The sequence below is a fragment of the Pseudophryne corroboree genome, chromosome 12 (genome assembly GCF_028390025.1).
Source record: "Pseudophryne corroboree isolate aPseCor3 chromosome 12, aPseCor3.hap2, whole genome shotgun sequence".
NCBI lineage: Eukaryota > Metazoa > Chordata > Amphibia > Anura > Myobatrachidae > Pseudophryne > Pseudophryne corroboree.
The window spans coordinates 27,663,021-27,687,928 of record NC_086455.1 but is presented as its reverse complement, the minus strand read 5'-3'; the positions used below and the strand labels follow the sequence as shown (position 1 = coordinate 27,687,928).

At 46.4% G+C, this 24,908-nt stretch overlaps 1 protein-coding gene across 1 annotated transcript in view; it reads right to left on the bottom strand.

Annotated features, from left to right (window-relative positions):
• Nucleotides 1–24,668, bottom strand: part of KCNH5 (potassium voltage-gated channel subfamily H member 5) — a 544,426-nt gene extending 519,758 nt beyond the window's left edge. The window contains exon 1 of the mRNA XM_063947262.1: nucleotides 24,565–24,668. The gene's annotated coding sequence lies outside the window, so the exon portion shown is untranslated. The remainder of the gene's footprint in view (nucleotides 1–24,564) is intronic.
• Between the last annotated feature and the right edge of the window lie 240 nt (nucleotides 24,669–24,908).

Sequence of the window (24,908 nt, the reverse complement as noted above, 5' to 3'; positions counted from 1 at the left end):
CATGAGATTTGTTCTTTTCCTGCCATGCTTTTCAACTTGCATTTGTATGGGATGTTGCAATTCTATTACAGTATATAGGTGGTCATTCCGAGTTGTTCGCTCGCTATTTTTAGCAGAATTGCTAATAGGCTAAAATCTGACAGTTCTGCGCATGGGTATGCACAGCAGGGCGCACGCGCTAAGCAATTTTACACAAAACTCTGCTATTTTACTCATGGGCGAACTAAGCTTTTCTATCGCTCTGCTGATCAGTGTGTGATTGACAGGAAGTGGGTGTTTCTGGGCGGAAACTGGCAGTTTTCAGGGAGTGGGCTAAAAAACACAGGCGTGCCAGGTGAAAACGCAGGAGTGGCTGGAGAAACGGGGGAGTGGCTGGACGAACGCAGGGCGTGTTTCTGACGTCAAACCAGGAACTAAACGGACTGAGGTGATCGCAGTCTAGGAGTAGGTCTGGAGCTACTCAGAAACTGCAAGGAAATACTTAATAGCAGAATTGCTAACCTTTCGTTCGCTATTCTGCTAAAATAAGATACACTCCCAGAGGGCGGCGGCCTAGTGTGTGCAATGCTGCTAAAAGCAGCTAGCGAGCGATCAACTCGGAATGAGGGCGAGAGAGAGAGAGAGAGAGAGAGAGTGTGAGTGAGTGAGTGAGTGAGTGAGTGAGTGAGTGAGTGAGTGTGTGTGTGTGTGTGTGTGTGTGTGTGTGTGTGTGTGTGTGTGTGTGTGTGTGTGTGTGTGTTCAGGTCATTTAATTAAACCGAAGTCAACAAAAACCCATATATCCAATAAAGGGAAGATCTAAAAGTAGATGTAAAGGGATCTGGTCATGTGACCGGCGCACAGGATCCCGGTGGTCACCTTGCCGACACCAGGATCCCAAGCAATCAAAATGCCAACACAGGCACTATTCCCATCCAGTGGGAATAGAACCTGTGCCGAGCGCAGCTTTGTTGTGCTTGTGTCCTAACCCCCCCCCCCCTCCCCCCCCCTTAGCCAGCATTCTGCTGCCGGAATCGGTATGCTGACCGCCAAGATCCTCAGCGCCGGTCTCCCAGCCCCAACCCAATGTAAATATACAGATCAATCATTCTTCCATGTCCAAATTGTAACATCTGTATTTAGGAAAAGTCAATGGTGCCTGCATAACCAAACTGGAGAACATGTATGCCCTATGGACATTGGGGGTCACTCCGACCTGGTCGCACGCAGGCTATTTTTAGCACTGCTGCGACCAGGTAATCGCCGCCTACAGGGGAGGGGGTTAGGGCTGTGCAGGGCTGCAATCGGTTGTGCAGTCTCTGCCCAGCTCTGGAGTTACTCACCCGCTGCATGAACCGGCATTGACCTGACGTCAGGAACCCTCCTCTTCAACTGCCGACCACACCTGCGTTTTTCCGGACATTCCTCAGAAACGGTGAGTTGCCGCCTTCTTCCTGTCAATCTTCTTGCGTTCGCCGCTGCAAACGCTTTCTTCAATCCCCTCGTCGCGGCCTGGCTATGGCCGTCGCCGGGCAATGAAGTGCCTGCGCAATGACATCCACGTGCAGGCGCAGTTCCAACCCATTTGCACGGCTGCAAAAAGTTGCAGCGTGCGAACGGGTCGGAATAACCCACATTATTCGTTAGCAGAACTACATGCACTGATCCAACCTTTTCGGACATTCGCGGACAGAAATTTGGCGGACTGTATCAGTAACTTCAGGTCTACCCTGTTAATCATTATTTGTCTTTTGCTAGCCACACACATTAGGCAGTTTATTATATTTAAAATATATCTCTCTCTATATATAGCTCAGAACTATTATTTTGTGGATGGCTTCATTTCACCCTTAAGAGAAATACTATACCTGTGGAAATCATAAGATTATGCTGTACGGCAATAGAACTGTATATTAATCACTACATTAAATTCTTCAGGAATAGTCTCCCGGATTAGAAATGAGAGAACAGTAAAACAAACACTTGAAAGATTAAGGTTTTCAAATGTTATATAAAGCGTGGTCTTCAGAAAGTGTAAGCTACAGTAGATGACAATTCCAATCTGATAGACTAGAGCAGGGGTGTCAAACTCAAATTCATCGGGGGCCGCATCAGCAGTTTGGTCCCCATCAAAGGGCCGGTTGTATCTGTAGGTCTATCCAAAATTTACCGCTCCACCTGCCTTATATGTGCCCAGCCATCTGCCCCCTTTTAAAGTGCCCAGCCATGTGCCCCCTTTTATAGTGCCCAGCCATGTGCCCCCTTTTATAGTGCACAGGTCCCCATTTTACACATAGCGGCAGGTACAGGTCCCCATTTTACACATTGTGGCAGGCACAGGTCCCCATTTTACACATAGCGGCAGGTACAGGTCCCCATTTTACACATTGTGGCAGGCACAGGTCCCCATTTTACACATAGCGGCAGGTACAGGTCCCCATTTTACACATTGTGGCAGGCACAGGTCCCCATTTTACACATTGTGGCAGGCACAGGTCCCCATTTTACACATAGCGGCAGGTACAGGTCCCCATTTTACACATTGTGGCAGGCACAGGTCCCCATTTTACACATTGCGGCAGGCACAGGTCCCCATTTTACACATAGCGGCAGGTACAGGTCCCCATTTTACACATTGTGGCAGGCACAGGTCCCCATTTTACACATTGTGGCAGGCACAGGTCCCCATTTTACACATAGCGGCAGGTACAGGTCCCCATTTTACACATTGTGGCAGGCACAGGTCCCCATTTTACACATTGTGGCAGGCACAGGTCCCCATTTTACACATTGTGGCAGGCACAGGTCCCCATTTTACACATAGCGGCAGGTACAGGTCCCCATTTTACACATTGTGGCAGGCACAGGTCCCCATTTTACACATAGCGGCAGGCACAGGTCCCCATTTTACACATTGTGGCAGGCACAGGTCCCCATTTTACACATTGTGGCAGGCACAGGTCCCCATTTTACACATAGCGGCAGGTACAGGTCCCCATTTTACACATTGTGGCAGGCACAGGTCCCCATTTTACACATAGCGGCAGGCACAGGTCCCCATTTTACACATTGCGGCAGGTGGTGGAAGGAGGGAGAGAGAGAGAAAGAGAGGAAGGGAGAGGGGCTGACTTACATTTGAAGCGGTTCTCGCCGCTCTTCAGCCGCCTCTCCCTCCTCGTCTGCGCGGCTCCCTTCTCCCTCCTCCGACGGGGTTTCGTTGAATGACGCGTTTGCGCCGTGATGTCACGACGCAATCGCGTCATTCCACGAAACCCCGCCCCCCCCCGAGCTGGGCACTCGGGAGAAGGGGGTTTCATGGCGGCGGCACCGCGGGCCATCAGACGAGGTCTGGCGGGCCGGATTTGGCCCGCGGGCCTTGTCTTTGACACCCCTGGACTAGAGTATGTTGAGACTGTTACAATGGATTTACGTTGCTATAAAACACAATGATTTTCAGAGGACTCAATGTAAAAGGTAGCAGTGAGCCACTGAAAGTGTAGTGGATACTTGGACAACACATCCAGCTGATGTAACTTCACAATGAGAAAACTGAATAAAAGCTGTATGTAACATATACCATGTCTCGCCTCAGAATACCCCTATGCACAATACAGTCTATGGGGTCAATTCAATTAGCTGTGATGATCTCGCGGGTGTGAGTCACCACAGCAGCAGCTGCAATTTACGGTAGTCTGAATTCACACAAAAGTGTTCGCCATCACATAGAGGTCCGAGCAATTTTTAGTAAATTCAGGCAGAATCAAGGCTGTGAAGGGTGTGAGATCAGGTGCCGTTTCTGTTGTTTAAACGCCACGGCAACAGCACTTCACACCCTTCAGTACATATATACAGTAATTGTGACACATTTCAATTTTTTAAATTGGGCAATAAAACTATAGTCCAAAAATGCTTTCTTTTATTATAGACCCATAGGACACTATTTCCCCTATATGTATATCACCTAAATCTTTCCAGCACCCCTGAATGTGATAGCTAGCACTCCTGGGCATACTATAGGAGAAACTACAGGGTGGTCTGGGTATGTACAGACCACCCCTTAGTAGTTACGCAATCACAACTGCCTAGTGCAGCCAAATGTCAAGAGTGGGGAACCGGGCCAGTGGTCGGCCCAACCAGATGTGCACTGTGGAGGCCGGGCAGCTCCGCCCTACAGGCTTTCTGCTATGCAAGATCATGAAATCAATGTCAAGTTGCGCTGCAGTGTGAAGAGAAGAGGACAGCAACCAGCTGTCTAACACAAGGAGGAAGCCAGCAAGGAGAGGAAACGGCACCAAAGAAAAGCAGGTAAGTGTTCTGGAGGTGTGAGCAGGCAGTGATATTTGTGAGGGGGGCAGTGTGAGCAGGCACTGTAATCTGGAAGTGGGTAGTGTGTGCGGTGTGACTTGGATGGAGACTGTGTGAGCAGGTACTGATCTGGATGGAGACAGCATGAGGGGGCAGTGTGATCTAGATGGAGACAGTGCAAGGGGGCAGTGTGATCTAGATGGAGACAGTGCGAGGGGGCAGTGTGATCTAGATGGAGACAGTGCAAGGGGGCAGTGTGATCTAGATGGAGACAGTGCAAGGGGGCAGTGTGATCTAGATGGAGACAGTGCGAGGGGGCAGTGTGATCTAGATGGAGACAGTGCAAGGGGGCAGTGTGATCTAGATGGAGACAGTGCAAGGGGGCAGTGTGATCTAGATGGAGACAGTGCGAGGGGGCAGTGTGATCTGTAAGCGCGGGCAGTGTGATCTGTAAGCGCGGGCAGTGTGAGGAGAGCAGTGTGATCTGGATGGAGGCAGTGTGATTTGTGTTGGGGCAGTGTGAGCAGGCACTGTAATCTGGAAGAGGGTTGTATGACCTGGATGAAGTGTGTGATGGGGCAATGTCAGTGGTGATGGGGGGCAGTTTGAGCAGGCACTGATCTGGGTGGAGCAGTGTGACCTGGATGGGGACAGTGTGATGGGGGTCAGGATGACCTGGTTGGGGACAGGGTGAGCAGTAAATGGGAGGGCAGTGTGATGAGGGCAAAGTGATCTGAAGGGGGGCAGTGTGAGGTAAAGCAGTGTGATATGTGAGGGGGAGCGGGGTGAGGAGAACCCGTGTGAGCTGTGAGATGGGGCAATGTGAGAGAGGCAGTGTGATCTTTTAGAGGGGCAGTGTGAGGGAGAGTAGTGTGGGCTGTGATAGCGGGCATTGTAATCTGTGAGGGGGAGCAGTGTGAGCATGCACTGTGATCAGGGAGGGGACAGTGTGAGCGGGGATGGAGGGAAGTGTGATCTGGACAGTGTGAAGGAAAAGTGTGATATAGACAGTGTGAGGGGTAAGTGAATGGTGAAGGGGCAGTGTGAGCTGAGTGGGGGCATAGTGAGGGGGCAGTGTGATCTGTGAGTGGGGGCATAGTGAGGGGGCAGTGTGATCTGTGAGTGGGGGCATGGTGAGGAGACACTGATCTGGTTGAGAGCAGTGTGAGCTGGATGAAGACAGAACGACAGAAGCCAGTGAGATCTGTCAGGACGCAGTGTGAGAGAGAAATGTGAGCATGGGCAGTGGTAGGATGGTGTGAGAAAGTACCACACCCTCTAGGTAATTTGAATTTATTAAAGATATGCTTTTAAATTCTCACCTGCATATATATGAAATGGTCTTCATAACACTAATTCCCCACTTGAGCTGAATGTTCACGTGGCATTGGAACCCAATAGAGTAAACAAACCCCTGCACCAATTTTTTCAGTGCTTTCCCTTTGGAGTCCCGTGTCGGCAGAAGCAGCGCTGCAGAAGCCACTGGAAAAATGGTGTGGTGGCCATTTTCCCAGCATTTTGTGCATGCACATGCGCAGTAGGAAAATCACCAGTAAAATGGCCGATGCACCATTTTCCCAGACACCTGCACATGTGCACTAGACTCTGGGAAAGTGAGGTCACCTAGTGACCCTAATGCCCAGAGTCTATTGCTCTGCCGGCCCAGAGGGTGCCCAGATGGAGACTGCACACAGGCCCCCTCCTCTTTTGATGCGCCCTTGCACCTCCCAGTCACCGCCCAAGTACATTGCCAATACATTTTTGGGACCATGCATCTCGATCAGTGCTGTACGCACAGTGGAATGCACAGTGGTGCGTATGCACAGGGGAACGCACAGTGGTACGTAAGACAGTCACATGATCAGCCTAGTCACCGCTGAGAACGCTGAACCTGCCTGCATCTCGTAACCCAATCACGTTAAACCACACACATTTTTCAGGAACTTTGCACTAGTACATCCAGAGATCTCACACTATAGTGCTACCATTAAGAAACCTATCAATGTGCAATTTGCAACAGAAAAAAATATTTATTCAGCATTTCCTCTCTATAATTTCTTATTGTCTACTTAGAGCGTACAGTTGCAAGTGGGAATGTAGCTCACATATATTAATCTCTTTCACTGCCATCATCATAGACAGATGGGCACAGTCTTACTCTGCAGCTGGGATGTAGTTGGGATCCCAGTGGTCAGAATACCGGCACAGGAGTATCGACACCTATCAGAATGGCGATAGCTGGAATCCAGAACATAAGTGTGCGGGGAGGGCTGGGGTTAGACTGCAGAAAGAGGGGGGTGGGTTAGGGTTAGTTTAGTTAAGCACCCCTGTCTGTACAACAGGCATTCGTGATGACAGTGTCCATGTGACTGCCAGTCAGGGACGGATCTAGACTTTTCTTTAGGGGGGGGCGGTTTACTGTTTAATCTTGACTCCTCCCTCTACAGTCCCAACTCCTCCCATCTGCAGTCCTAACTCCTCCTCCTCTCAATTCTGACAACTTTTTGAGTGAGACTGAGATAGAGCTTTGTGATTGTTCTATGTACATGTGACTGTGCTATGGGGTAATTGTATTTATTAGCCCTAGTAGCCACACACCAGCAAGTGAGGGGCAAATGCTCTGTACCCCTTGCTCTCCTGGCTCCCCTGTGCTGCTGTGGTATAAGCTGCAGCACATCGTTCTGCCTAAGGCTCTCCCAGGAGAGCTCTCTTCTGCTCAAAAGTGGGCGTGGCTATGAATGTGTTAGGGGGGGCGGTCGCCCGCATCGCCCCCCCCCCCCCCCCCCCTTAGATCTGGCCCTGCTGCCAGTATGGCATACAAAATAATGTACAGTATTTACCATAGACAGCAGAGTTCTCCTGCACTTTGTGCAATTCCTCCTGACCCCTAGAGCCCTCTAATCTAATCCAGAGATCTCCACTAATTAGCAACGGTTGCTGCCTTAAGGAGGATCTATCCCAAGCTTTCCCAGTTCTTTTTCTAGCCAGGAATCACTTTGTTGTTGACGGAACTGGCATGCATCTACTAGTACAGACACTTCCCCTACAAGACTAGAAGGGCTGTCTTCAGGGGCACTACAGTTTGTCAGCGATTCCACAATGCAGCAGTTCTCAAACTCGGACCTCAAGGACACCCTAACAGTTCAGGTTTTAAGGATATCCATGCTAGGGCACAGATGGTTAAATGAGATGGTCTGAGGCTCTAACAAAGCCACCTTTTCTCAAGCATGAAAACCTGGACTGTGACAACCACTGTCCCAGTGGACCGCTAAACATCGACTGCACGGACAAAGGGGGGTCATTCAGATCTGATCGCTGCTGTGCTGTTTTTGCACAGAGGGCGATCAGGTACTAACAGCGCATGCACCGCAATGCGCACGCGCGTCGGACAGCTACAAAGGGCATCACCGGTCAGCGATGGGACGGTGCGAAAATTCCATTTACAAGGTGATTGACACGAGGAGGCTGTTTGTGGGTGGTGGTAACTGGCTGTTTTAAGAAAAAAACAGGCGTGCCCAAGCATTTTCAGGGAGGGTGTGTGACGTCAGCTCCGGCCCCGATCAGCCTGTTCTCATCGCGCTGGAGGAGTAAGTCCTGGGCTGCGCAGAGACTGCACAAAGGGGATTTTAGCAGCTCGGCGTACACATGGGATCGCACACTTGCACGGCGAATTTACACTCCCCCTGGAGGCGGCGACTATATGAACGCAGGACAGCAAAGTGGTCTGAATTACCCCCCAATATCCGCTCAACAAACTGGTAACGTTTCATCCAATTTGCTGGGAAATATCCGGATAATCATCATTTATAGTATGTGCACATAATAGACTGCCTATGGTACCCACATTGATTAACATTACAATAGCCTCCTGTCACCTTTGAAATAAAGGTTCCCCAAAAATCCCAACATATCCTACTTGGGTTACATTTGTGACATTCAACATATAGGTTTTAATAACTGTTATGTATATTTCCTTTTAATATTGCAAGTCTTTGTTTATGCAACCAAGCAGTTTATGTCTACAATATATTATCTACATAGGGGGAAGCGGTTAAGATACCGCCGCACGGGATCCACGGAATCCCTCACAGCGGTATAATGCCGACGCCAGAATACCGGCAAGACAGGCCATTCTCCCCTCTGTGGGTGTCCACGACATCCATAAAGGGAGAATATAACCTATGGCGATTGCAGCGTACTAGCGACCGCCCCGCTGCCGTAATACTGGTGGCCGGGATGCCGCTGTCGGTATACTGACATCCGACATCCCAGCCACCGGTATTTCATACCGAACCCTACATAGCTGATACCTTTCTATTGTATGCTATTACCACATTAACACTGCTCCTCGTTTCCATATTATCTTTTTCTTTATATTGGGGAGGGACACCCACTGCTTAGTGTGACTGCTGTTCTCGTCATCCTTTTTTACCATCCTCACCTTAAGTTTAAAGTCGATACATAATTTATAGAAGCTTCCACATTCTGTATAACCGTGCAGCGGCTTTATTCATTTCTGAAATGATTTCTTCATGTATTTATAAGAAAAATATTCCCACCTCCCCAATATTATAATACATATATTCTGTCTGTATATATAATTTATGTATACAAAACACAGCAACAACGTTTTTGGTCTCCAGTGAGCTGCACTCCTGGCACGCGCACAAGAAACATCCAGACAAACTAGAAAGAAAATAAGGTTTGTGCATGTAGTCTTAAAATGCTCGCTTTCCTTTGCCAAGCAATAAACCTTTCGACACAGTGGCTCTCGGCTTGGACAGATAGGAGGAACCTGCTGTGATTCAGCATAAGAGACTGTGGGCCAAATGTAATAGAGTGCGGGATTCTGAACGTCACAACATATTGGCTAGGTAGCGGTCAAATTTTAAGAGGTAATGCTTAGCAGGGCAAACCCCAGGTGGTTTTGCATTACTAAACATCGCCACTTTAAATTTGACTGCTACCTCGACAAAATCTCTGGACTTTCAGAATCCTGCACTCCTACTACACTTGGCCCCCTTAGGAGATCCTCTTCATAAAATATCCCTTTGCAAGTAAATGCTAGTCTGCATTACACAAAAGCAGCCAATTTTCTAACCTGTAAATGCTTTAATAAATGTGCAGTTTATTCTCTATGAAAGCACAATTTTAGGTAAAGTCAGTAATTTTATTGCATAATTCCACAGCTCTGACTACGGTATTCAATCAGGGGCAAGTATGTATTTTATAACAGGGCAGCCTCATCGCCCAGTTTTGTGCCTGTGTGTTTGTAAGACACGCAGCTATAAAGCGTTTGGAAACCTCGAGCACTGCTCTAATTAATTAAAGTGGGATTCTGTGTGAAAAAGCCTTGTGTTCTAATTATGTATATGGCAGTAAGGTGACAGGTTTTCATTTCTAATTAACAGTAAATACATTTTGTTAAGAGATAAACAGTTTAAAGTACATTTATGACACAAAGGGGCCTATTTATCAAGTAATATTTGCAGGATTTCTTCCGAAAACACCTACTTTCGGGAGGTACCTGCAAAGGTTTAGTATATTCTAGATGTGTATCTATAGGAGGGACTGCAGCAGATATCAGAGCATTTGTATCGTACGATCAGAGTCCCTGTACCTATGTGTAATTATTAATACATCTCAGCTGTACTTTATTTCTTTAATTTAATTGCCACAATAAAGGTCGATAAAAAATGATAATTATTGGGCTAAAACACAATAATGAATAAATGTGCCCCAAAATGAGAGAACAGGTGATATAGAAGAATGGCAATAATTGTGATACAGGTTGAATATCCCATATCCAAATATTCCGAAATACGGAATATTCCGAAATACAGAATTTTTTGAGTGAGATAGTGAAACCTTTGTTTTCTGATGGCTCAATGTACACAAACTTTGTTTAATACACAAAGTTATTAAAAATATTTTATTAAATGACCTTCAGGCTGTGTGTATAAGGTGTATATGAAACATAAATGCATTCCGTGCTTAGACTTGGCTCCCATCACCGTGATATCTCATTATGGTATGCAATTATTCCAAAATACGGAAAAATCCGATATTCAAAATACTTGTGGTCCGAAGCATTTCGGATAAGGGATACTCAACCTGTACTAGTCACAATAGGGTCTGCTCAAATTTTGTTTCATGATGTTTTCAAATAAAGGATAATTATATATTTTGCTTTGTAGAATATATATATATATATATATATATATATATATATATATATATATATATATATATATATGTGTATATATCCCCAAATGGGGACAATAAGGCACTCCAGAGGCTTTTATGAAGAAAAAGTGTATTGATGAAAGCGACGTTTCGGGGCAGAGCCCCTTCCTCAAAGCATACCAACACAGAAATGAACAAAACTTACCCACTAAAATACCTCAGGGCCGAACGCGCTGTCCTCCACACAGCCTCATGGGGAAGGGGCATGATGCTGTGTGCTCGGTGGCTTGCTGCGCTCGCCACAGGTTCTATTCCCACTCTACGGTGCCGTGGACACCCACGAGTGGGAATAGTCCCTGTTAGCCAGGATTCTGGCTGTTGGAATTGTCAGCAGTTCGGGATCCCGGCATCAGTATCCTGACTGCCAGCAACTCAACTGCATACACACATTTATAGACCACTGCAAGAAAATGGATTTGGACACGAATCCTCTTTATACCACATTTATACACTTAACTTGAGAGAACATTGTTATTCTGTCTTTCTGCTATCTCCCTCTGGATGTCCCAGCGCTTTCTTAAACTTAACATGTCTAAGACTGAGCTGATCATCTTCACTCCCTCCCGCACAACCTCACCTCCCACAATTTCATTATCCATTGATGGCATGACTATCTCCTCTACCCCCCAAGTGCGATGTCTTGGAGTAATCCTCGACTCCTCCCTTTCCTTTAAACCACACATTCAGTACCTCTCACAAACCTGCCATTTCCATCTCAAAAACATCTCCAGGATCGGACCCTCTCACCCAGGACGCTACTAAGACCCTCTTACACTCACTGGTCATCTCCAGATTGGACTACTGCAATCTCCTCCTATCTGGCCTCCCTCAAAAATGCCTCTCTCCACTCCAATCTATCCTCAATGCTGCTGCCAGTCTCATCTTCCTCACCAAACATATTACATCCACATCCCCTCTCTTCCAGGACCTTTACTGGCTTCCCTTCCCATTCAGAATCCAATTCAAGCTTCTCACACTCACCTACAAAGCCCTCACCCACTCTTCTCCCTCCTACATCTCTGACCTGATCTCTCTTTACATTCCCACACGTCCTCTTCGCTCTGCTAATGCACGCCGACTCTCCTGCCAACTGATTACCTCCTCCCACTCCTACCTACAAGATTTAGCATGTGCTGCTCCCTATCTCTGGAATGCTCTACCTCTCCCCATCCGACTCTCCACAAAACTTCAAACGGGCTCTCAAGACCCACTTCTTCACCAAACCCAGTCATCTCTCCTCCTAACCCTCTTGTCTATGCTCACTGTCTACCTCTTCTGTGTCACCTCGGTCTGTTAGCCCCTCACCTTTTAGATTGTAAGCTCGCAAGAGCAGGGACTTCTTTCCTCATGTGCCTTTCCTTTTCTTACTTACAAATCTTATAGTCCATACTCCCTTTAATGACACCTAACCCCGGGTTTTCTATGCCTGTCCTATATTGTCTTGAACTGTAAGTGCTGTTTTCTTGTTTGCTCATTTGATTATGTACCGTGTAATGGGCGCTGCGGATCCCTTGTTGCGCCATATAAATAAAGGATGATAATAACAACAACAACAACAACACCCTTTATTAAATAACACATTTCAATATACTGCCATACCCAGGACTCAAACCTTTAACCTGTTGAATTCTAATCAAATACCCTACTCATTGAGCAATTTGATCCTACATAAAAAGTATGAGAACTATATGAAGCTACTGATACTTTGCAAAAAACATAATCAGCATTGCAATTGAGCAGATCTATGTAGTATGCAGCCACACATCCAATCCCTTGCAGCCACACTACATAGATCTGCTCCGCCACAATGCTGATCATTTTTTCACAAAGCACAAGGTAAGCTTCAAATAGTTTAGAATTCTCTAGCTTAGAATTATCTACCTTTCTAGGCAAAGGCAGATAGCTCAACGAATAGATTGTCTGACTGCAATGCCACAGGCAATGGGTTACAATCCTGTCCTCTCTATCCAAATGCAACTGTCTGCATAAAGCCTTAAGGGCCCTACACACTGTGTGCGGCTGATATGAACAATCTCGTTCAGTAATGAACGAGAAATTGTTCATATCTTTCAGTGTGTAGGCACCAACGATGAACGATGCCCGGCCCTGTTGGTGCAGACTCGTTTATACCTGCAAGCCAATATGGACAATATTGGCCATATTAGCATGCAGGGCTATGGGGCCGGGTGACGCCAGGGAGTGATGAAACGTGTCGGCCGTCAGGCAACTCGGCCAGTGTGTAGGGCCCCTTACACTGCAACTGCCAATATTCTGCATTTTTACCTACACACCAATAACACAGATGTTTCATCACAGTCAAATGAGAATAAATACACTATGGCCATAAATTATATTTGTTTCTCAAATCTTATAATAGTCAAACATGTAAACATTTTATTTAAGTAATCATCGGTGTGGAGTTATTTTTTCACTCATGTTGTTTACCTTGTAATTGTTCATTACTGCTTGTGAGGGAAGAACCCTGCGGGATTGCAGTCTTCAGGGGTAGGAGATTATAAACAGCCATAATACAAACTCAAAGTCAAGCTTCATGCACATGAAAACAAAACACAATCCACATGCTTGTCAGGCATTTAGTGAAGAGTGACCTGACCAAACTCTACAAAACAAACATAGTTCAAGTTTTGCACAGGTTTGCACTCAAGGGCTCAATTCAATTAGCCGCGATGATCTCTCAGGTGCGCGTCATCACGTTAGTGGCCGCACTGTACGGCGGCCCAAACTCGCACAAAAGTGCTCACTGCCCCATAGGGTTCTGAGCAATTTTGTGTAAGTTTGGGCAGAAACCAGCCTGCGAAGGGTAAGAGATCATTGAAATGACCTGGTAACAGCACAGCGTACTCTTCAAGGCTAATTGGATTGAGCCCTTGGCGTGCAAGAGAACCCAGTGGGCAGCAGATCCCACCGGGCAGATTCATTGCCTTTCCCAGTGGGTTGGGGGAAGAGCTTGGGAGCCTGGGAGTGATTGCTGCACGAGGCACTTCTGAGAGAGGGCATGCTGAAGAAGGGCTACTGAGAGAGGCCACTTGCAGAAGGACAGGCACAGCTCTGAGAGAGTGTGCCGGGCCACCACTGATAGAGAGGAAGCTGCAGGTACAAGGAGATGCCAAGGAGTGGCTGCAGTTAGGCTGGCGCTGACAACAAGAGCTGGCACCAGGGGACCAGTCATACTGAAGAGCAACATGGAACAGGTCTGTGTATCCAATACTCATGTGTATCCAACCTGAGTTGCTACCTCATACATGTGTACACTGAGCTAATAGTAAAGGACACAGCTTAGCTCCTCACCTACACCACTGCACATACGGCATCCAAACGACTGTGTATTATAGTGCAGAGATATTTACCTAGCCCTCACTGCAGTAAAGCTGTCCCCAGAGAAAACTGAGCTTTCAAGTTGTGCAGCAAGTACAGACCCCCTGTTGTAGCCTTGATGTGCTAACAAATGGACAGTATCCGGTACTGCACTATTTCTGAGGAAGTATTCTACAGTCTTTGTTGCTATACTGAAATTACGGGACTGCATATTGCATATATGTATATAGAAACACTCAGTCAATGCCGAGTTGCTAATTTCTCAATTTCCTCCTGCCCTCCACTCTTATGTGCACCAACGTAAGGGCTGGCCAGTGAAGATCCTTAGGTTAGCCCTTTCTTTGCCAGAACTCATTGTACCATGGTTAGGTACCCTTAACAGGACTTATTGCACTTCTCAGATACTGAGCAATTTGCCTATGATTACCTCGTTTACAGTGAATGTTATTTACGCTGTTTTGTGAATGTACTTGAACTGTTGCATTACCAAGTTTTATGTGATTACAAATATTCTAGTCTTAAGTGTGAAATGGTCATGGTGTGTGTGTTGCTGCAGGGTTTTCAGTCACATGACAATTAGTAAAAGTACCAGCAGTACGGTAAACTATACATTATCAAGATATTAGTTACTCATGAAGTATTAGCATATTACACTATTAAAATAGCACGGTTAAACTTAAGTAGGCCCAATAGTGTTGCCTATAGCAACAGCCAAGGTTCAGAGTGCTACAGTATTACTGTAATTGTGCCCACATTGGTTTACACAATTAAAAGTTTTTATATTGCACCTGTTATTGACCCCTTTACATTTAGTTTCCAGTGACAAGAGTATTGCAGATTAATAAATTCAATTATCACTTTACTTTCTGGTGTCTGCCCTTTATTGGGGAATTAGGGTTCTCTGGGGCAGATGTATGAACCTGGAGAAGGCATAAGGAAGTGATAAACCAGTGATAAGTGTAAGGTGATAAAGGAACCAGCCAATCAGATCCTAACTGTTAATTTACATATTGGAGCTGATTGGCAGGTGTCTTTCACCTTGCACTTATCACTGGTTCCTTATGCCTTCTCCAGGTTAATACATCTGCCCCTCTGTTCCTTTGTCATGCCAAAAAGAAGAGCCTTCAAAAACCAGGTACGGTCTGCATTACACACTAACACCCACCACTAAGGGTGTGCAACGGACACCTACAAAAAGTAAACATTTCCACTAAGGTTTGGGTTAGTATTATGGTTAGCATTAGGCTTAGGGAGGGAATTACAAAAATGACAGCATTTTAACAATGTCAACATTACAACTATAGGGATAATTCAGACCTGATCGCTAGGGTGCATTTTTTGCATCCCTGCGATCAGGTAGTTGCTGCTATGTGCAGGTGTGCGATCGCATGTGTAGCAGAACTGCACAAACATAAGTTTGTGAAGTTTCTGCTCAGTCCAGGACTTACTTAGCCGCTGTGATGATCGGGGTCGGTGCGGACGGCAGAATCCCTTCCTTCAAACGCCTGGTCCCTCCTGCGTTTTTAAGGTCACTCCTTTAAAATGGTCCGTTGTCACCCATAAACGGCCTCTTCCTGTCAATCTCCTTGCGAACCCCGGTGTGTTTGTAATTTTTGCACCATCCCATCGCTGACCGGTGATCCTTGTTGCTGCGGTCCGTCGCGCCTGCGCATTGCAGTGCATACGCAGTTCAGACTTGATCGCAGCCAGTGAGAAAATGCACAGCAGCGATCAGGTCTCAATCGGCGCCCATGTTGACATTCTCATGTCAACTTAATGAGTGTTGACATAATATACCACACCCTCACTCAAAATATTGTAGCATACAGCTTTCTTTCTTATAGGACGTTCATATAATTTGTAGACAACACTGTCTCACAGCACAGACATGAGTTCCAAGCCTTCCACGGCACTGTGTCTGCATGGGATTACTGCAGGTTTCTCCCCACAGTCCAAAAAGAGACAGCTTAGTTAGGTGGCTGCTGACTAAAATCGACTATATACAGTGCATCCGGAACGTATTCACAGCGCTACACTTTTTCCACATTTTGTTATGTGACAGCCCTATTCTAAAATCGAATAAATTCATTTTTGTCCTCAAAATTCTACACACAATACCCCATAATGACAACATAAAGGTTTTTTTTTAGATTTTTGCTAATTTATAAAAAATAAAATAACTAAGAAATCACATGTACATAAGTATTCACAGCCTTTGCCATGAAGCTCAAAATTGAGCTCAGGTGCATCCTGTTTCCACTGATCATCCTTGAGATGTTCCTACAGCTTAATTAGAGTCCACCTGTGGTAAATTCAGTTGACTGGACATGATTTGGAAAGCCACACACCTATCTATATAAAGGTCCCACACTTGACAGTACATGTCTGAGCACAAATCAAGCATGAAGTCAAAGGAATTGTCTGTAGACCTCCGAGACAGGATTGTCTGGAGGCACAAATCTGGGGAAGGGTACAGAAAAATATCTGCTACTTTGAAGGTCCCAATGAGCACAGTAGCCTCCATCATCCGTAAATAGAAGAAGTTCGGAACCACCAGGACTCTTACTAGAGATGGCCGGCCGTCTAAACTGAGCGATCGGGGGAGAAGGGCCCTAGTCAGGGAGGTGACCAAGAACCCGATGGTCACTCTGTCAGAGTTGCAGCATTCTTCTGTAGAGAGAGGAGAACCTTCCAGAAGGACAACCATCTCTGCGGCAATCCACCAATCAGGCCTGTATGGTAGAGTGGCCAGACGGAAGCCACTCCTTAGTTAAAAGCACATGGCAGCCGCATAAAGTTGCCAAAATGCACATTAAAGACTCTCTGGCCATGAAAAACAAAATTCTCTGGTCTGATGAGACAAAGATTGAACTTGCTCATCACCAGGACAATACCATCCCTACAGTGAAGCATTGTGGTGGCAGCATGCTGTGGGGATGTTTTTCAACGGCAGGAACTGGGAGACTATTCACTTGTTTTACCCTGCCTCTACTACCTAGAGGGCGCAAAATGGAGCAATTCAATTGTTGTTCCATTTATACGCCCAGTAGTCGTGGGGCTGACATTTTTTATCGCGGCCTACTGAGGTGTGTGCAACCTCGGCACTTTGGGCGTCCAAACGGGAGTTTAAAAAAAATATGTCAAAAATAATTGGTTAGTAAATGTGGGATTTAGGAGTAGATTTACTAAAAAATGGTTCTGGGTTGATTTTTGGTCGATTTTGTATTTCAGGGTCTAAATCACACATCCACTAACCGTTGATTTTTAAAAAATTTTTTTTTAAAGGATGCCAAAAATCATGTTAGTAAATGTGTGATTTAACCCCTGAAATAAATTCGAGTGAAAATCGACCCAACATTGACCGAAAATAGATAATCTACCAATCTCAACTTTCAGTAAATATACCCCCTGGACTGTTAGTGTGCCTTGAAGACTGTGGCTTGGAATGCTTGCTGTAATTTTTTTTTTAACAACCAGGGCTGGATTAAGGCTGGGCAATGTAGGTTGTGGGGGAATCCAGTACTCTAGCTTAGCAGAAGTGCGAACGAAAGGATCGCAGAGCGGCGGCAACATTTTTTTGTGCAGTTTTAGAGTAGCTCAATACCTACTCAGCGCTTGCGATCACTTTAGACTGTTCAGTTCCTGTTTTGACGTCACAAACAAGCCCTGCGTTCGCCCAGCCACGCTTGCATTTTTTCTGGCACGCCTGCATTTTTCCGACCACTCGCTGAAAACAGTCAGCTGACACCCAGAAACGCCCACTTCATGTCAAACACTCTGCGGCCAGCAGTGCGACTGAAAAGCTTCGCTAGACCTTGTGTGAAACTACATAGTTCGTTGCAATAGTACGACGCGCGTGCGCATTGCGCCGCATGCACAGAAGTGCCTTTTTTTGCCTGATCGCTGCACAGCGAACGAATGCAGCTAGCGATCAACTCGGAATGACCACCATAATGTGTACGATGGGGACTCTTGCCTGCCATATGTGTACGATGGGGACTCTTGCTTGCTATAATGTGTAAAGTGTTTCAGTTTCTCAGCCCCAGTTTAACTAAAAATGGGGGTGTGACACATGGTCATGCTCCTACGAATGTCGTACTGAAGGCTGGCGCACAAAAATGGGGCATGGCCTTGTGCCAATTAGGCTATGCCCCATTTTTGGGCGCATGCATGATACTGGCTCTTTGGCTTGACAACAGATATTTTTCGGCTCTCTGCCTCTGACTGGTTGGCCACCACTGCTATAGTCAGTATGGATAATTTGCTTTCCTATCTTAGTTTATTGGTCTATAACCACAATGCTGGCTGCTCTATGGGGGTCATTCAGAGTTGATCTCTCGCTAGCAACTTTTTGCAGCGCTGTGATCAGGTTAAAACTCTGCAAAAGTGCGTATGCACCGCAATGCACAGGCGCGTCTTACGGGTACAAAGAGGATCGGTGCTGGCCGAGGGATTTAACGAAGAATCCCTTCGCACAGCCGATCGCAAGGTGATTGACAGAAAGAGGGCGTTTATGGGTGTCAACTGACCGTTTCCTGGGAGTGTTTGGGAAAACGCAGGCGTGTCCAGGGCGGGTGTCTGACATCAATTCCGGGACCAAAAAGACTGGAGTGATCGCAGCGGCTGAGTAAGTCCAGAGCTACTCAGAAACTGCACAAGCTGTTTCTGTACTGCTCGGCTGCAAAGGCGTTCGCACACTTGCAAAGCGAAAATACACTCCCCCATAGGCGGCGACTATCTGATTGCAGCGCTGCAAAAAGTTGCTAGCGAGCGATCAACTCGGAATGACCCCCTATAACTCTTTTTCTGTGACGGACAAATCAACCAACATAGGAGAGCAAATCATCTACAGTGACTATAGCATTACACGTTGCCAACAAGAGTAACTAGTAGCAAAGGGATCTTCCCCTGTTAAGAGGTGTGTTTCCACTGATCTTATAAAGGTACATTAGATATTTATATGCACTAAACCCAAGAGCTCCCAAATTAACAATCCATTATACTTCCATAGGTATTTAGCGTAATATGATCCCATTTTCTCTGTTATATTGCGCCTGGAAAAATTACTTTCATGTACTATATTTATTTAAAAAGGCACCAGACCATGTACCTTGCACCAGACCATGTACTTTAGCATCCATGACGTCAGCAGGCTATGTCCTCTCTACTGGTTGGCCAAGTCGCTGTGGTAGCTGACCACACCCGCTGTGGTGGCTGGCCACACCCCTTAAGCATGAGCACCTACTACTGCATTCCCCCAAAGGGTCCTTTATGCCCCAGTCCAACACTGCACCTACAATGATAGCAAGGGATTGCTCTGCTATGGGGTCCGCCTCCACTATCAATGCCCCTATATGTGGTTTCTCCTTCAGGCAGAACATGGGGTCGTAATAAAAATTTTCTCTGGGGAACACAAATGTCTGGTTACGCCTATGTCACAAGCTCCTGTTCTAGGAAGCGGAGCAGCAGAGATCCTGGCCGGGCCAAGGTACATTTCGGTGGCATGTCCTGATAGCAATTTGTGGCCACTCCCCCTTAGGAAAACCATAGAAAAAAATAGAAAGTGCTTTCAAGCTGGACTGGATGGCACAGTGAGCCCATCAGTCAGGAGTAAATCCAGAAGGGGGCGCACAATCAGTGTGATTGATATCCCCACCTTGCGGTGGAGGAGACTGCTACCGGCCATCTGGGCAGTGAAAAAGAGCAGCAGCTTCCAGGTAAGAGGGAAGGCAGCAGGGATGGGTAACTATTAGCACTCCCGACCCCCCCCCCCCCCCCATTTTGCATCTGGAGACACCCAGGGGTGTAGCGAAGGGGTGTGGTATAAAAGATAGACCGTGTCTAGTTAGACGGTCAATAGACACCATTGGCGGTATTCAATTATTTTCACTCACTTCCACAACTGTTCTGTTTCTGCTGACGGGTGTGGTGTAATTATTTAAGCTCACCGGGTTAGCGAGGGCGCCCAACTCTTTACGCAGCTAAACCCGATTACTATGGGCGCGATATGCGTGATAACGGGGATCACTTTAGAAAGGAGATTGGGCGTGATATATCATTTGAATAGCGCCCCATAAGTTAGACAGACATTAGGTCGACAGGGTCAAAGGGTCAAAAGGTTGACATGAAAATGGTCGACATAAAAAAGGTAGACCCCATGTTTTTTGCATTTTTGTGGTTTGTGCGGATAGTTTTGTCATCTGGGACCCCCAACTGTAGAAAGGGATACGCTCGCCACGATCCGGGTATGCTGCGCTCGCCACAAGGTTTATAACCAACTCTATGCCGACATGGATAGAGAAGGTATGAAATAGTCCAAAACATGTTAATTTAAAAAAAAAAACATTTCTATCTTTTTTATGTCGACCTTTTGACCCCGTCTGTCTAACGTATCTATTGACTGTCTAACTAGACACTTTCTATCTATCAACCGGATACCGTAGCGAAGGTGGAGGAGAAGTAGAGGAAGAGGGCGCACACCGCCTCAGAGACTAGCTAGGGAACAGGGCAGGCCAGAGGCGACAGGAGACACTGACAGCCGGCACATACTTAAAAGTGCACTCACCAGTCCATATTGTGGTCAGCAAAGAAGGTTTATTGTGGCATAGAAAGAAACATCGGGGGTCATTCCGACCCGTTCACACAAAGCGGTTCTTCACTGCAGTGCGAACAGGTCTGGAATGCGCATGCGCATTGGGGAACAATGCTGTCAGAGAAGAAAGTGGCAAGAAGATGGACAGCAAGAGGGCGTTCCGGGACGTCAACTTACCGTTTGCTGCCATTTTCGGGGAGTCGTTAGTAAAACGCAGGCGTGTCTAGGCAAACGGAGGGCAGAGGTGTGACGTCAAAGCCGTGACCATCATCGCTGGATCCATCGCACAGGGTAAGTATGTCCAGGACTGGTCTTGTTTTGAGTTAAACTTTTTTAGCATAGCAGGGCTGCACAAGCGATCGCACCCCTGCTGTGCTAAAATACACTCCCCCATAGGCGGAGATTGGTTGATCACACCAGGAGCAAAAAGTTGCTACGTACGATCAACTCGGAATGACCCCCATCATTCTTTGCTGACCACAATATGGACTGGTGAGTGCACTTTTAAGTACCACTTTATGCATTCATGCCTGAGGATATACTCCTAAACCTGAAGATTGAGTGTCACCCCAGCAGGCTGATTTTTGTATTGTGCGTGCAGACATCTTTGATTATATATATATATATATATATATATATATATATATATATATAATTTATTTATGTACAAGTGTTGCCCATTAATTGTTCTGGTAGACTGCTATTGGAGCTAATGATTGATTGCATCCACTCAGCGCATTTTCCACTAAAGAAATAGAATCAGCACAATTGTATTTTGGAATTCAGCAATGTGCATTTTCATTTAGAAAAGTGGAATTATCTGAGTAATCACTCATTATAGTGTAAATCTAAAGGAGACACTTAGCCAGGTCTCATCACACATCACCTGCAGAGAAGGGGAAATAGTGATGATGAATAGATGCCAAGTGCATTTCTACGTACTCTTTACTCATATTGTGCATATCGCAGATATTATCCTTTATTTATGAAGAACTAGACGGATTACATCACTGTTGTCAAGCTCAGGAGACCTTATTACAGTAGCTTCAAAGTCTAGAAGTATAATAGCCATGGGAATTATTTAATAACATTGCACAAAGAGCAATGATGTACAGCTACCCATAACAACAAATCAGATATCAGGTTCTGTCAGCTTAGTGTAGTTAGTGATAGCCAATATCCGATTGGTTACAAAGATTTACAGTATGTTTTCTACTTGTGCGGTGAAAAGAGTATAAGGGGGAGGGGGGGGGGGGCTAAAATGTTACTAATACGGCGCTCAATTTAATTTTAAGAGCGTTGAATAGCACTGGGAATTAGCTCCTGGGGATATTCAATACAGCGCCCTGTGACACCCGACAACGGGATTTCTTCTCGCATACCTCCCAACTCGGTGCAAAGGCAAGTCAGGACCTCCGTGCATGCCAAAAGTGCACGTATCCGGAAAGGGGTGGGGCCTCGATAAAAAAGGGGACGGAGCCTAATGGGACCCCTGTTCGGGTCACTGTAAAGGGTGTGCCCAGCACTCTCCGAGTTGCTGGGCTGCCCCCCCCAGGCTGTCCGTGTACTGTGAATAGAATCTGTGTGTATCTGTCCACCTGCGGTGGTCCGCGGGAGGGACATCAGGACAGTAGACCGTACCAAAGAAACGGGACTGTCCCGCAGAAAGCGGAACAGTTGGAAGGTATGATTTAAAGTTAGAGGAAATATGTTGTTATACCTGATTTTACTGCATTTGGTACTGTAGCTACACGAGTTATGCGTAGGCTTACATCCCATCAAACCGGGACACTCATGAATTACGTAGGTTCTGTGGTTAATTAAAACCAGGTGAAATGCCGGCTTGTACCCAGCCAGCCACAGAACCTGTGTAATTCATAAGTGTCCCTGTTTAAAAAGGTATAGTACAGTAAGCCTTTATGCAGTAAGCAAAGCATAATGTCATGCCAGTATGCCAATTGTCTGTTTTAAAAACGTGTGCACTATACAATAGACCTACTGGAAGCAGCCCAAGCATTGGATAAACAGTTTTGCTTTACTGTGGACAAGAGGTGGAGCCTATGGTACACTGTGGGGCATAGGCGCTGGAACAGGGGGAGCAAGGGTCTCCCCCCAGCCAAATATTTGAGAGGCACCAGTCAAAGTATTGGGTGGAGGGAAGCAGTGCTGCTACCATCTACCAGTTAATGTGGCTGTGTTAGGAGGGAGATAATCCCCCTTTCTGGCCTCTCTCCCCACATCCCTTGTTCTGCAGTGTATGGCTAGTTATTGTGTTACTGTAGTTTACTATCCATGTCACAAACTATTACCCTTAGTAAGTTTGTGTGCGAGTGAAGCGGAGCGAGCCCGAAGCGTTGTGAGCGAAGCAAGCCCGCGAGGGGACGCATCTGAACAAATTTGGGTAAAAAAATGTTTAAAACACGAAATAACGCCAAAAATTTTGTTTTTGTGTTAACCTAATGACCGTCTTATCTTCTGTATCACATCCCTAACAATACAGAGGACGCATGGTATATGTAAGCTTACCAGACTATAAACCGGGACACTAATGAATTACACCGGTTCTGGGGCTGGCTGACTTCAAGCCTGCATTTCCTTGGTTTTATCAGCCACAGAACCTGTATAATCCATGAGCGCCCCGGTCAGTAGCGGATCTTGCCACGAGCAAGCAGGACTTTTGCCCGGGGCGGCACCATCCGGAGGGCGCCGCACCATGGCAAGATCCGCTACTGCTGTGTCCCCCGCTGTGAAGGGAACTAGACGCTATGCGTCTAGTTTCCCTTCGTGGAGAGGACCTTTGCTGTGCGGTGCGCGATGACATAATCGCGCACCGCATAGCATTGTGGGACTGACACAGACGCTAGGGGTCATAATTGACGTCTAGTGTCTGTCTATGCCAGATCCGAAGAGAGGAGCGGCGACGGTCTGCGGCGGTCGGGAGCGGGGATAGTAAGTATTTTTTTTTTTTCAGTGGCGCTACTCTACTGTACAGGGGGCGTAGCTGACCACGCCCCCTGTATGAAGCCACGCCCCTATTTCCCGCCCGGGACGCCAAAAGGGCAAGAACCGGCCCTGGTCCCGGTTTAAACTTTAAAGGGACAGTATGGTAAGCCTACATACCTGCATGAGACTAAGCAGTATGGGGGGGTTTTATGCAGTCACCTTAGGGTTCAATCATTTTTAAAGCCTCTTTCACAGGTCTACTTCAGTATGTATCCTATATTTCTGAACATTCCCACTAGTTCTCCAGCAAAATAAATTGTTATGGAAGCAATAGACAACCTAATATACTTAAAAGACTTCTATATTTCTAAATGGCCTCGCATTACCCTTAACCCTCCGTCAGGCGCACCTCTGGGACTCCCGGGTTCAGGCGCAGTGCGCCTGTTAGAAAATCATCATTAGCACCTAATTAAATCAATTCTAACGCTCTTACAGTAATTAGTGCCCTTCATTAGGACATACAAAGAGAGAAATCGTAGGTTTTTCGGGCCATTTCAGCAGAAAATCGGAAGCAAAAAAGAGAAAACAGGAACACGAGTTTAAGTTTGGGCGCAGTGCGCCTGAGAGGCCGCCCTGGATAAACCTACATATTTCCGCAAAATATCCACAACCTTTGTCATTTTCATTCATAAAATGAGCAAAATAAACAATAGATGAAAATAAAAGGAAATGCGAACCTTCAAAAATCGGAGGAGTTTGGGCGCAGTGTGCCTGAGAGGCCAGGAGGGTCACTACTGCACTCCACGCAGGCGGCGGGAAAACTGATTAGGGGGGTTTCCAACAGCACCTAGAGATAGGACGGTACTAGGAGGGACAGGCCCCTGCGCCCCCTTGGGGCGGAGAGGGGAGCGAGAACAGCTTTGCGGCGCCTGTCAGGCCAGCTGCGCCTGACTGAGGGTTAATCTCAGTAAGGCGATAAAACAATATATTTCATCAAAGAAAAACACCTCTCTGCAATATCAGCAGGCATTTTAAAACAACTGTTACTAGAAGGAGCTGGGGCCGCAGGTAAACATGGGGGCCATCGGCTGCCAATCACTTGTTAAAAGGCTGAACAAAAATTATTTTTAAAGAATATGAATAAAGTATTAGTGAGGACTTACACTGCATCCTACTGGCAGTCCCTTTGGTGATCTGCAGGTCCCAGTTACCTTCTGGCAAGGAATGGAGGAATCTGCTGATTGCAGACAGGTGCAGCTACAGCTGATGGTATGATTATGCATAGAATGCTGGGAGATACCAAACAGAGTTTATCAAATGGGCAAGTCAGGAAGGAGTCCACCTGCATGGAGAGTAGGATGAAACTTGGTGTCTCCGGTCCTGACTCCCTGTAACAGGCTTGTTTAAGTGTGTGAAAATTGCTACAGATTATGTTATTAGCCACATTCTAGTCCAGGATTTCCCAACTCCAGTCCTCAGGGAACCCAAACAGTGCATGTTTTCCATA